Raw genomic sequence first — 12,405 nt, forward strand, 5'->3', positions numbered from 1 at the left:
AGGACGCAAAGAGAGCATCAGACTATGTACATCTCCAAGAAAAAGACATGGAAAAAAAAGCCAAAAGTGGATTAAATTCGAATATCTCCACATTTATTTGTTATCAACACAGTATTTTTCTCCACTACAGGATTGCATTTGAACGAGAAGGAAGAATGTTTTTCTACAGATACCTTTCATGTATAGTTACAAATGGACTGAGACCTCAAATTTGTGTAAACTAATTAAACTCCATCAGATATTGATCCTTCTACAACAGCTGAGTCTCTGGAACTAGAAATTTGCCTTCCAGAGCTATATTCTTCATTTTTTTTATGATAAATAGCCCTTATAAAGAAGCCTCTAAACCATCTGTAAGGGGTATGAGCACAGAAGGCTGTACTCAGACTCAAACGTAGTAGAAGGAGCAACTTTCTGTCTGTAACCAACTTCAACAGAAACTCATAACCTCTACCATGCCTCCTTCTTCATTTCTAACAGTAGAGATGATGCCTGGCAGCAAGATGGTTTGTGGCAGTGCAGCAGCAGAACAATCAGAACACCCCTTTGAACTGTCACTTAGGGTTTACCTCGCCACTCTCTTTACCTTACTGTTTCCAGTGTCCCCTTGACCGAACACAGTTTTATGTACTCAGAGACATATCACACAGAAAAGAGACATTAAATGCAGCAAGTACAGAAACACAGGCTTTACACAGGTGATAAACCTGATATCAGATCTGTTTCTAAAATTCATGGGCAAACTCAATAATAGCTGTACAGACAGTACTGTAGATGTAAAAAAAAAAAAAAAGCAAAAAACAAATTCCCTCCCCCAAACAAAACAAAAATAAAAACAAACAAAACCCCAAATAAACAAACAAAACAAACAAAAACCACCACCAAACAAACAACATCCCCCCCCCAAAAAAATCCAAACCCAAACTATAAAACCTCAACAATACCTGAAATTTGACAACAAAGAGGGTATTTTTGTTGTTTCATGTTTATAATCATTAATTTAGCCATTGCCTACATGAGGCCCCAACAGATCATATTAATAGAACCATAGAATGGTTTAGGTTGGAAGGGACATTTAAAGGTCATCTGGTCCAATCCCTTTGCATTGACCAGGGACATCTTCAACTAGATCAGACTGCCTGGAGCCCTGTCCAACCTGACCTTGAACACTTCCAGGGATGGGGCATCTACCACCTCTCTGGGCAATCTGTTGCAGTACTTTACCACCCTTATTGTAAAAAAAAGTCTTCCTTATATCTAGCCTGAATCTCCCCTCTTTTAGTTTAAAACCATTAGCCCTGTCTTATTACAACAGGCCTTACTAAAAAATCTGTCCCCATCTTTCTTATAAGCGTCCTTTAAGAATGGAAAGGCTGCAATAAGGTCTCTCTAGAGCCTTCTCTTCTTCAGACTGAACAACCCCAAGACTCTCAGCATTTCCTCATAGGAGAGCTGTGCCATCCCTCTGATCATTTTTGTGGCCCTCCTCTGGACTTACTCCAACAGGTCTATGTCACTCCTGTACTGAGGACTCCAGAGCTCAACACAGTACTCCAGGTGGGGACATTGCCAGCTCACGTCCAGCTTTTCATCCACCAGTACCGCAAAGTCCTTCTCCACAGGGCTGCCCTCAATCCATCCCCAACCTGTATTGATACCAGGGATTGCCCTGACCCAGGTGCAGGACCTTGGCCTTGTTGAACCTCATGAGGTTCACATGTGTCCACTTCTTGAGCTTGTACATGTCCCTCTGAAGGGATCCCATCCCTCAGGCATGTCAACCGCACCACTCAGCTCAGTGTCAAGTGACTGGTTCTCTCAGTGGCTAAGCAGAAGGAGACCACAGGCTGTGGGATCGGCACCAGAAAAGGAGGCACTCATCTTCACAACACAGCTTTCTGATGCACAGCCACATGGTCTATAAAGAGAGGTGTATAAATTGCTCTGCTTCAGAGTCTCCAGTGTACAACCCCAGAAACAGTATATCACATTATCTTGCTTCCAGCAAGATAAAAACTGCAACAGTTTACAAGAATGGCAGGGTAGATTTAATCATTTTTGTGTACTTGTAAAGACCTGTATTGCTGTCAGTATCAGTTTTATTTTCTCTTCCTCTCAAGACAGACATGATACACAAAGGTGTTTTCGACGGACTGTACACTAAAGCTTGCAAAACAAAAAATAAGCTGGTTTTACTTGTATAGTTTAAGTTTTGTGTGGAGAAGAGGAAAAAAAAAAAAAAAGAGGCTGCAGGATAGGCAATGGACACTACAAAAGACAGTATGTCCACATTATCAGGGAGAAAAGTGATGTAGAGCAGCACCATGTAATGTCTCCAAGCAGCTATTTAGTGGCCACCAAGTTACTTGCCGTCTGGCTGGTTAGAGAAAAAATATTCTTAGTTTGTTCTGGCTAGAAGGTTTGATTCAAAGCATTTTCCTGAGGAGAAAAAAAAATATTTGTTTGAAAGGAAAAAGAGTCAAGATGATGAAAAGTTTTTATTTGCCGTCAAAAAAAGTTTTATATTGGTATTTTGAGTCTCATCCATTAAAAATTCTTTAATGAAGAATCAGGTTTATTTAAGAGATGAATATTTTATTTTCCAGATTTACTCTGTTAGGCACATAACTGAGCATGAACAGGCACTCCACTTTCCCCCATTTAAATCACAGTAAAGTTATCTAATTGATTGTTCTGTCAGTGGGAAGGTATGAAGCATGAAAGCATCTAAGTAAAAGCTGGATACAAGTGTTAAATGGCCAGTGACTGAATTGCATTTGTGAATACACTTTGCCACATTAAGAAATATTGCTTATAAGTATGCTAAGATATAAAATCAGCTTAGTGGGTTTAATAGTTACAACCAATGTGACAATAAACAGCTTTATAGTCTCAGTGGAAAGCTCCATTTGACACTGACCAAGTAGCTGCTTATTCACAAGCTTACGACACCAGCTCATCACCATGGCTACCATTTTAATCTTTTTTGTTACTGTTTAGTATCCAAAAGAGGCTCTAAGGGAAAACCATTGAGACCTTCTCACTCTCAACTTCCAATTCCCAAAATACTTGTGACCGACCTTCACAACAGCATCACTGAAGCACTTCAGTACGCAAACAGGAAGAGTTAAACACACACACCTATTAAGGCACCCTGAGATCTCAGATCAAATAAGCATTTGTAGAGGGCAGAGGCACCTAACCAGATCTCCAGAAAAACAGTAATCAGAGCACCGAAGAGTTATAAAAGATTACTATTCACTTCTCACTTTCCCTATTGTAAGGCCTGACCTATATGACTATGTCAGAGATGAGCTGCTATCTCCTCAGAGATGAAGTTCACCTCTAGCAGGCTGTGAGCATGAAGCAAAAGAGGGAATGGTGAAGCTTCCCTCCCCATAGCTGCCATCGCAGAGACCTACTGCCAGCACCTGCTTCAAGCAAAGATCTTCCAATGTCTCTTACCACTGTCTCCATGGTTGCAGAAGGAAACACCTAGAGCAGAAATGCTGGATTCATTCAAATCCTGATGTGCTGAGAGTCACAAGGCAAGATTCCAGAAACAGGTTATCAGCTTCTAAAGCAATACACATTTTCTGAAGTTCTTTGGGGTCACCATGTAAAAAAGCCTCACATGTATGTGCAGTAATTTGTCATGACAGTTTAGAAGCCATAAGTACACACAATTCACAAAGTGGCCCATATGCTCTCTGCTACAATCAACCAAACCAACCAAAAAAAAAAAAAAAAAAAAGCAAACAACCCCTCCCCACTTAACCTTTTCCAACAAGCATGACCCTAGGCACAGACTGAAAGACAAGTTGATTACTCACTTCTAGCTTCTACAAAGGTCACACAAAAAATTTGTGTTTATTTTCACAAAGCCATTCCATCTTTTTGATGAGAAGAGTATTATAAAGGCTGTTCAGAAATCTCAGTGCCAGCTCAGTAAATGTTTCCTTCAGTCTGTTTTCTTTTGAGAATGTTTATAAAGAACATGCTAGAAAAAAATAAAAAGGGCAAACAAACCCTGAGCATGACCTTCGATGCTTATACACAGAGTACTTGTCTCAAACAAAAAGGTGTTAGCAACAGCATTTACTAAATGAACCTATTCTAGTTGACCATCACTTTCTATGCATCCAGCCACCCAAGACTAAGTCTACTTCCATTCTGATTTGGCACAAGACATTGGTAAAGCTCACAGCTGCCTGGGATGGAAAATTATAGAAAGTGACAAAATAGCTCCATTAGGCTCCTGGCTGTTTTGTCTACAGTGCCCTTGGACACAGGGTAGGAAAAAAGGAGGGATCTAGCCACCTGTAAGCAACTTTTCCACATGGGCAGTTACAGAGGGATGTGGGACTTCAGGAACTCTCTGGTATCAACCTGCCCCAGCCCCCAACCAGCCCCAGTGAGATTAGTACTCACTACAAAGGCTTCTGAGCTCCTGGGTGGCTCATACAAGCTAGAATGAGATGCGGAAGTTAGGTACAGTCCTTGTTATGATAGATCTGGGTCCTCCTGTACAATTCATCCCTGTGTTACAGCCCCCTCTGCCCTCTCTGCAGCTGCTGGATTTCTGAGGTGTGCTCTTCAGGAACAGCCTTTTCCAGCTCCTCCAACCCTGACCTTTACCAGTGGGTAGAGATACCTCCCAAATTGTTGCCACTGTCCAGAGCAGGGAATAACCTACCCAAAACAGACTCAGACTCTTCTGGAAGGTGTGCAATGAAAGGCTATGAGGCAAAAAGGTAACAGGAAAAAAAATTAAATGAGAAATAAGGGAACAATTATTCACAGTGTGGGTAGTGTGGCACTGGAAGAGGTGCACAGTGAAACAGTGGGATCTCCACCCCTGGAGGTATCGAAAACTCAACAGGACGAGGACCTGAGCAACCTAATCTAACCATGAAGCTGGCATTGCTTTGAGCAAAAGGTTGCAGAGATGAAGTTCTATACTGCAATAGGGGCTTTCATTAGGACTGGAGAAGGGAAGAGAGGATGACTGTTCCCTCCAGTATCCAATTATCATGTTTCGGAGAAACAAAATAACATCTCTTCTCACAGGACTGTAGACATTAAATAGACGCCATTTCATGTCACATGTCACATCACATCTTTTCACCTCAAAGGACGTTTCACAGAACAAGGTGAATTTTACCGTACATCCTCCTTTCCTGGCTTATTACACATGCAGATATGGATTACCATTCAGTCAAGGGAAGTGACGAAAAACACACAGGCTAACAAGAAGAAAAAAAGTTCTAGAATCCCAGCATTGATTGTAAATGTTAGTATTTCTATAACTTTTTCAATTTTTTCCTTCTATCCATTTTGCGGGGAAAGTTTGAAACTTCCAATGCAGATGTTATAGCCATGGAAGGAAACCCTGTAATCATGCGATCATAACCGCATTTCCTGAAGTTAAGGATTAAGTTCGGGTGTTCTGGTTGATTACATGTCAAGAGACCCAAGAGCATTTCTCAGATTCTATACACAAAACAATTCCAGTCAGGAGCTGTCATAATCCAGTCTGAGTCACCAAACTGATTCATGATGTCCTTCATAGCTTCCTTCAGTAAACTGATGTAGTACTTGTTACGTACCTAACCTTCTAGGGAGAAGAAAAAATGTTATTCAGGAGATCTTAACTGCCTTACAGTTTTGTTGGACTTTTATTAAAGATCCATCCTGGACAAAAATAATCCCATAATTTAGCCATTGTAATAAGGAAAACAACAAAGCATAGACATTTGTATTTCAACTGGGGAGCGCTCAAGTCTTTCAGAAGTTTGATTAAGTTTGGACAGCTGCATTTTGTATTCCAGTTACCATTGTTCTGTTGCTTATTTTTGGTCCTGCAAGTATATTCCTTTTCCCTAACAATTTATATGCCCTTCAAAGTCTCGTATTAAAATAACAAAGCCATTGAGGGATTTATGGAACTAATCTCCAATGCAGAGAAGAAGTACAGAGCTTAGTTTGAGCTCTTAAACATTTTCATAAGAACCTATTGAAGCCAATGAATTTAAAGGCATTGCTGGGAGTTTGTCAGACTGATGGAGCAGGACTTTCTCATTCACAAACAGGACATTAAGACCAACAAATGCAAGTAATACATTTAAGTTCAGTGAGTTTTTGATCACCAAAAAAAGACCACAAACCCCCCAAAAAAACCCAAAAATGCACACAAAGGGTTTATGGCTGGATTTTTTTTTCTGATTTTGTTTTCTTCCATTAACCTTGTTATACTTTACCCATATTGTACTAATTAGCCTCCTTTTTTTTTTTCATTCCTGTTTCTAGATGTAGCATCTATATAGCCCAAATCTTTGTGGATGTTCTGATCTTTACCATAGTTTGACGCCTAGTTCTGACAGGAAGATAAACTGCTTATATACATGTCCATGATTGCAGGAGGAGCCACTTGGTTTTCTTTTGTTTTAAAAAAGCTCACTGGTACCAATCATGTTTTGAACCAGTTTAGAACTGATTTCTGAGGCCTGCATGGTTCAGCACATCAAGATCTAGCGCTTACTCACACTCTTGCAGTACCAGAACTCAGCTGCTCCCATACAGTGCAGCTGTGGGCAGCACAGGACAGAGAGATTAGTTTGCTCTGCGGGACACAGGTTCATCTTACTGGGGTGATGTTGAATTGAAACTGATAAGATATGACAGGCACAGGTTGATTTCTTGTTCACTAATGCAGTACAAAAGACACCATGCACGTGTCCCCCTGTAACGGCTTCCCAACCCTCTGGCCTTACATCTCAGGGCTCTTTATTTCTCCAAATCCTGAGTATGTAGAAGTTGGCCAACCCTGGTCTAAATCACAGCAACCTGAAGGTTTGCCACAGGCCCCATTTCCTGACTGCCACTTAGTTTTTATACTATTACAAACATATTGCACATAATAAACAAAAAAAAAACCTGACAGAAGACACCACACAAAAGTCACAGACCAAACGGAAATAACTGTTCTTCTCTGTTCTAGAACAGATGACCCAGACTTTTAAAACTGTGTTTGTCAGTCTAGAGAAAAGACTAAGGGGAAGACATTGCAGTCTTGAGACATGGAAGAGCTCATCACAGAGGGCAGAAAGCATTACATTCTCAGCTTCCATTTGGGGCAGGAAAATTACCAAAGGATTTGAAAGCATAACAAAATGTCAGAGTTTGAAGAATAGATTGTCTGGAGCAAGTTTTCTGGGGAGGCTGTGGCTTTGCCATCACTGGATATTTTTTGAAAGAATGTATGCAGATATTTGTGAAAATTAGTGTAGGATAGCTGATCTTGATGTCACCTGACACGCACACAAGTTTACTCCTTTACTCCTAATAAACAGAGCTAATATGTCCCTTCCCTTGAAGGCAGGAGTCACAAAAGGATCCTCTCACTTGAATATTTTTGCGCTCCTCCACATCGGTACGTTGTATTGGCAAACAAGTCAGTCCCAAAGGTAGGAAATCAGTGTGTTTTCTCACTTCAGAAGCTATACCCTAACTCTACTGCTGAGCTACTGATGAGGCACTTGTGCAAAGAGAAGTTATGTGGCTTTTTTCTTACCACTTGAGATAATTGAAGTTCTTCAAGACTGACTCAGTTAACCAGTGAGAGGGATCTCTCTCACATGGGTTTGGCCTACAGGAGGAAGGGATGCATTCTAAAATTCAGACATGGATTAACTCAATGGAGAAGGCACAAGACTCATAGACTCATTATGAAGAAATCTCTGTTCTTAGAGGCATTCATGAGGTCATTTATTCCTTTGTGACTCATCTAGGTCATCAGACAACGATACTGAAGATTAACAAAGAAGCAATCATGGTGTACACTACTCAAAGAAAAATACATCTGACTTTTTCTTTTCTTAATTTTGGACAGCATGAACTACTTAAAATATTCAGAAGAAAACACAGCCAGAGATATTCTGTATGCACAGATAATGATTATAAATTAGCGTCTTCTCAGGACGTGAGCATATGGTGTTGACATGCCTAATGACTGGCTGGTACAACTGTTTGTCAGCAGGCGGAGCTCCGCCAGCTGTGATAGGGTCATTCCTCATTGACCAAGAGCTGAATTTCGCCTACAGGTTTTAATGGCTCCTTGAGCAGCTGCTGTGTATACTAGTCCAGACTTCCAAATCCTGAAAGCCTTGCCTTATAGGGGTTATCAGGTTATTCCTAACACTTCTCTTTACTTTCAGCTGAAAGGAAGATGCTCTGTACACTTGCTGAAACATTGAGATGCGTGCTGTGACCTGGACATATCCACATAAGAACAGAAGTACAGGATTTCTAAGTTTATAACAGCCAGCAATAAAGACTGAAATATATCTATCATGAAATTAAAGTTTCTGCATTATTTTTTAATTTTCTTCACATTCCTATCTCAGCCTCACGTGAAACGGAAATGACTCCTGTATCATCAGTATGAAAAGGAAAGAAAGAACATGGTGGGGGAAGGTGGAGGAGAGGTTGCAAGAATCCTGACAAACATTGAAGTACTTCAAAATCCTGTATTCCACATGCTATTCACTGTTCTGATAACTAGAGTGCAAGTCTGGAGGGGCAAGTCTGGGACAAGTCTCTACATTTCTCTGAGTCTCCCCCCAACTCTCTCCTCCCCACTCCCACTCTTCGTATCTTTGGCTGCCTCTCCAGGAAACTGATGTTATAAAAGGGGAAAAACAAAACAAAACAAAACCAAACCCCACACAACTTTGATGGCTCTGCATAAGACCTGGTATCTTTTGATGCCTCCAAACACTACAGCAATAACAACAATGATCACCTGATAGCAGAGAGAGACAGTTACAATTCCCTGAGTAATGACAGCAGTTCACATAAAAGCACCAGGGATTTATTAGGCTAAAAATCTATTTCTTCAACTGCCAGCAGAGAGAAAACAGGCAGATTCCTCTCACTGATCAGATTCCTATTATAATTGCATTTCTACTCTTGCACAGTCAAAACCCAAGACATTGACTCCACAGCATAAAGTTCTTGCTAGATTTAGGAGATCTTTTCTGGGGAGAAGAAGGTTCATGGTTCAGCCAGGCAATGATAGAGCTGAAAGGCAGGGGGTGAGTGCAGACACCATGGCACAAGCATTAAGACAAAACTTTTGTGCACATTTAGGTGTTATCACCTCCAGCGCTTGAATGTAAGCAAGGAAATGCCTGCAAGGAACCATTATGGAGAAATTCCCCAGACCCTTTCTAGGAACTCAGTGTGGTGGGGTGCCTCTCATACTAATGCATGCAGGGTGAGGAATAAACACATTGAGTTAGAGAGGTGTGTGCAGTTGCAGGGCTACAGTCCTGTTTGGATCACAAAGATGGAGTGGGGTGGCACCTGTGACTGGAGTGTAGCAATGGAGGGATACAGGCTCTTTAGGAAGGACAGGATGGGAAGATGAGGAGAAGGGAGTTTTCCAATATGTGAGAGAGCAGTTTAAATGCATGGAGCTTTTAAATAAATCACAACTGAAGACCACCAGTTTTTCTTCTCTTTTGGTTTAGCTTTGCAATGTATCAACCCGGGAATGAACCATATTCTGTTCATACATCACATTTTGAGAGAGAAGGCTTGCTTTATCCAGCAACACAGGCACCCTCTCTTTGAGCTTACCTTGAACCACACAGCAGACCATAGAAGAAAATAATTAAGTGGGCTGATCCAAGGGGTGTTTTTCACCTGTGAAATCAACTCAGCAATCCTGGAGAAAACTACCTGATACCATTGTGTTTCTACAACATTCCCTTATCTGTGAGGCACCTTAAAAAGAGGACTTAGCTTATCTGAACCCATGAGTCCGTGTTCTGAGACTGCAATGTGCTTCCGTATTTTACAAAAGAAAATAGAAATAAATTACCAAAAAGAGATATCAAGACATTTACAATGGCAGTTACTACGAGTTCCCTTCTCATCTAAACCTGAGAGAACTGCTTTAATCTGCTCTTTCTCAAGCTTCACAATGTTTTCCAGCACTAATTGGAACAAGTAGCCCCCATTTCCCTTGCCTAATCACTAAACCAGGAGCAATCCAGTCAGCTTCCTAAAAAACAACAAACACACAATCGTGTAAAATCAGCCAGAAAGAGCTTGGGCAGAAGAAGGTGATAGCCATAAAAGGCAGAAACAAGAAAGAAAGAACAAAACAATCTTCTGCTTTCACATATATTACATTGAAAATTCTTTTGATGGGCAGTAGACACCAAATCACAGAGGTCAATGAGAAAAAAACCAACCAACCAACCAACCAAAAAAAACCAAACTGAAAAGCAATTGATTGGACAGGAAAATGAGTAGGCAGTTCACTAACAGATAGCAAACAGCTCCCAGCTGCATCACTCACAACTTCTGAGGGGAGCTCTCCTTGCCTTTGCAGCAGTCAAAAAGTTTCTGTCAGTGCAGCTCCTCTCCTGTGGAATAATATAATCAAACTCAGCTGGCATGAATTAACATTGGTTTGGATTTTTCCCTACACCAGACCATTCCTTTATCCAAATCTCTATGACCTCTTTGTTCCTTTTTCAAATGAGTCAAGATTTTGAACACACATACTGACAGCAGTAGCATGGCTATATTTACTGCAATTCTGAACAAAACCATGCTAAAAAAGAATGAAAGTTCATTGGTGAATAGAATTCATTCATCACAGAAATAAAGTTATATCTTGTAATCCTTTAGATTGCTCAGTTTTAATGCAAGTTGAATTTACGGACTCTATTTCACAAGGGACAATTTCTCTTTATATCATATTTGATCTATATAATTATTTCCTAACAAATGACACATTGAAAGACTTGTATGGGAGCAATGCATGAAGAGAGTATGTTTTTACAGTTTCAATTAATTTCAAGGTGCAGCATGCACATATAAGTATGTGACTAAATGCTTAATATACCTAGCTGTATCTTGCAGAATTATATTAATATAACTTGAAGACGAACTCCTAAAGTAAAAAGAGAAGAAGGTCCTGGTTTCTAATATGAATTATGTTTTTCTGAGTTTCTGTCTCTCAATCACTGGCAACTCCTACATTGTATGTTATATAAAAAGGATTTTCAATATGTCTTGAATTAGTGCAGAAGTATACTGTCAGGGTTCCTGCTACTGAAATAAGATCTGTTGGCACCTGTTTTCTTATTCCTAGAACTCCTTCTCCCTGTAAAATGTAATATGCATCACTATAACAGTTTTAATGCTGGTTGGATTTGTCGTGGCTTTTTTTTTTTTCAATGCCATATAGTAAAGCAAACATTTCTCATTTGTTTGGATAGAGTAATAACCAAAGAAGTGACAAGACCCAGCATAATCATAAAGTCTGAGATTACACTATAGAATTATATTCTCCTTTTGAGTTGTCAAAATGTATAACAAGCATTGCTAGTAAACACAAAAATAATCTTGACAGCTTTTGGATGTAGGATAGAAATGAATTTGTGATATAAACTCTAGGAAATAAGATCTAATTTTTCATCCATTGCTATTCAGCCTCTGTGCTCCATCAGTCCAGTTGAAGTCTAGGGATTATAGATGAATATAAAAATGTAATTAATTATTAGGTTTCTCTTTATAACTACATAAAACTTAAAAGGAAGTGTTTACCTCTGCTTCACTCTTACAGATTTTCTTCCTACATTGAAGCTATTTCTATGAAAAGGGACCAATTACAAGAGAGGAAAATACTGAGAATAAGTAAATCACCATAAGGATTCTGTCAGTCAGATCGGAAACCCATGGCATTTTAAGCATAACCACATTCAAAATGCTCACATTATGCATGTAATCTCACTGTAAACATCACCTTTCAGCTTTGTTGAATGATTTGTTCAGCCATGAATTACTTAGCAGATGTTCTGTACTCTCTCAAAGGAAATTCCTCTTCTACAGAGCATTGTTAGAAAGAATTAGTTTTGGTCAAAGTTCGATATTATGCAATCGCATCAAAAATGCATAGTTTCATCTAAAAGTCCTATTTTTTATTACTGTATAATTTGTTGGAATGGGTCTAATTTCAAAGGCATAAAATAAGAACTGAATATGGTAGAATCACAGAATAATTTAGGTTAGAGGGACTTCTGAAGATCACCTAACCCAACCCTCTGCTCAAAGCAGTGCCAACTTTTACATTAGATCATGTTTTCCACACCACGTCCAGTCAAATTCTGAGCATCTCTGGGGATGGAGAAATGTTCAGAAGTTCAACCATCCTCACTGTGAATAATTTTATTCCGTACATCTGGTCAGAATTTACCTTGTTACACTTTGCAACTGTTGTCACTCACCCTATTGTTTTAGATTCTTTCTTCTCCATAAGCCACATTTAGATGGCTGGAGACAGCAAATAGATTCTCTCAAACCCCACACCCTTCTCCAGGCTGAAGA

This window comes from Caloenas nicobarica, chromosome 2, assembly GCF_036013445.1.
Source record: "Caloenas nicobarica isolate bCalNic1 chromosome 2, bCalNic1.hap1, whole genome shotgun sequence".
Taxonomy (NCBI): domain Eukaryota; kingdom Metazoa; phylum Chordata; class Aves; order Columbiformes; family Columbidae; genus Caloenas; species Caloenas nicobarica.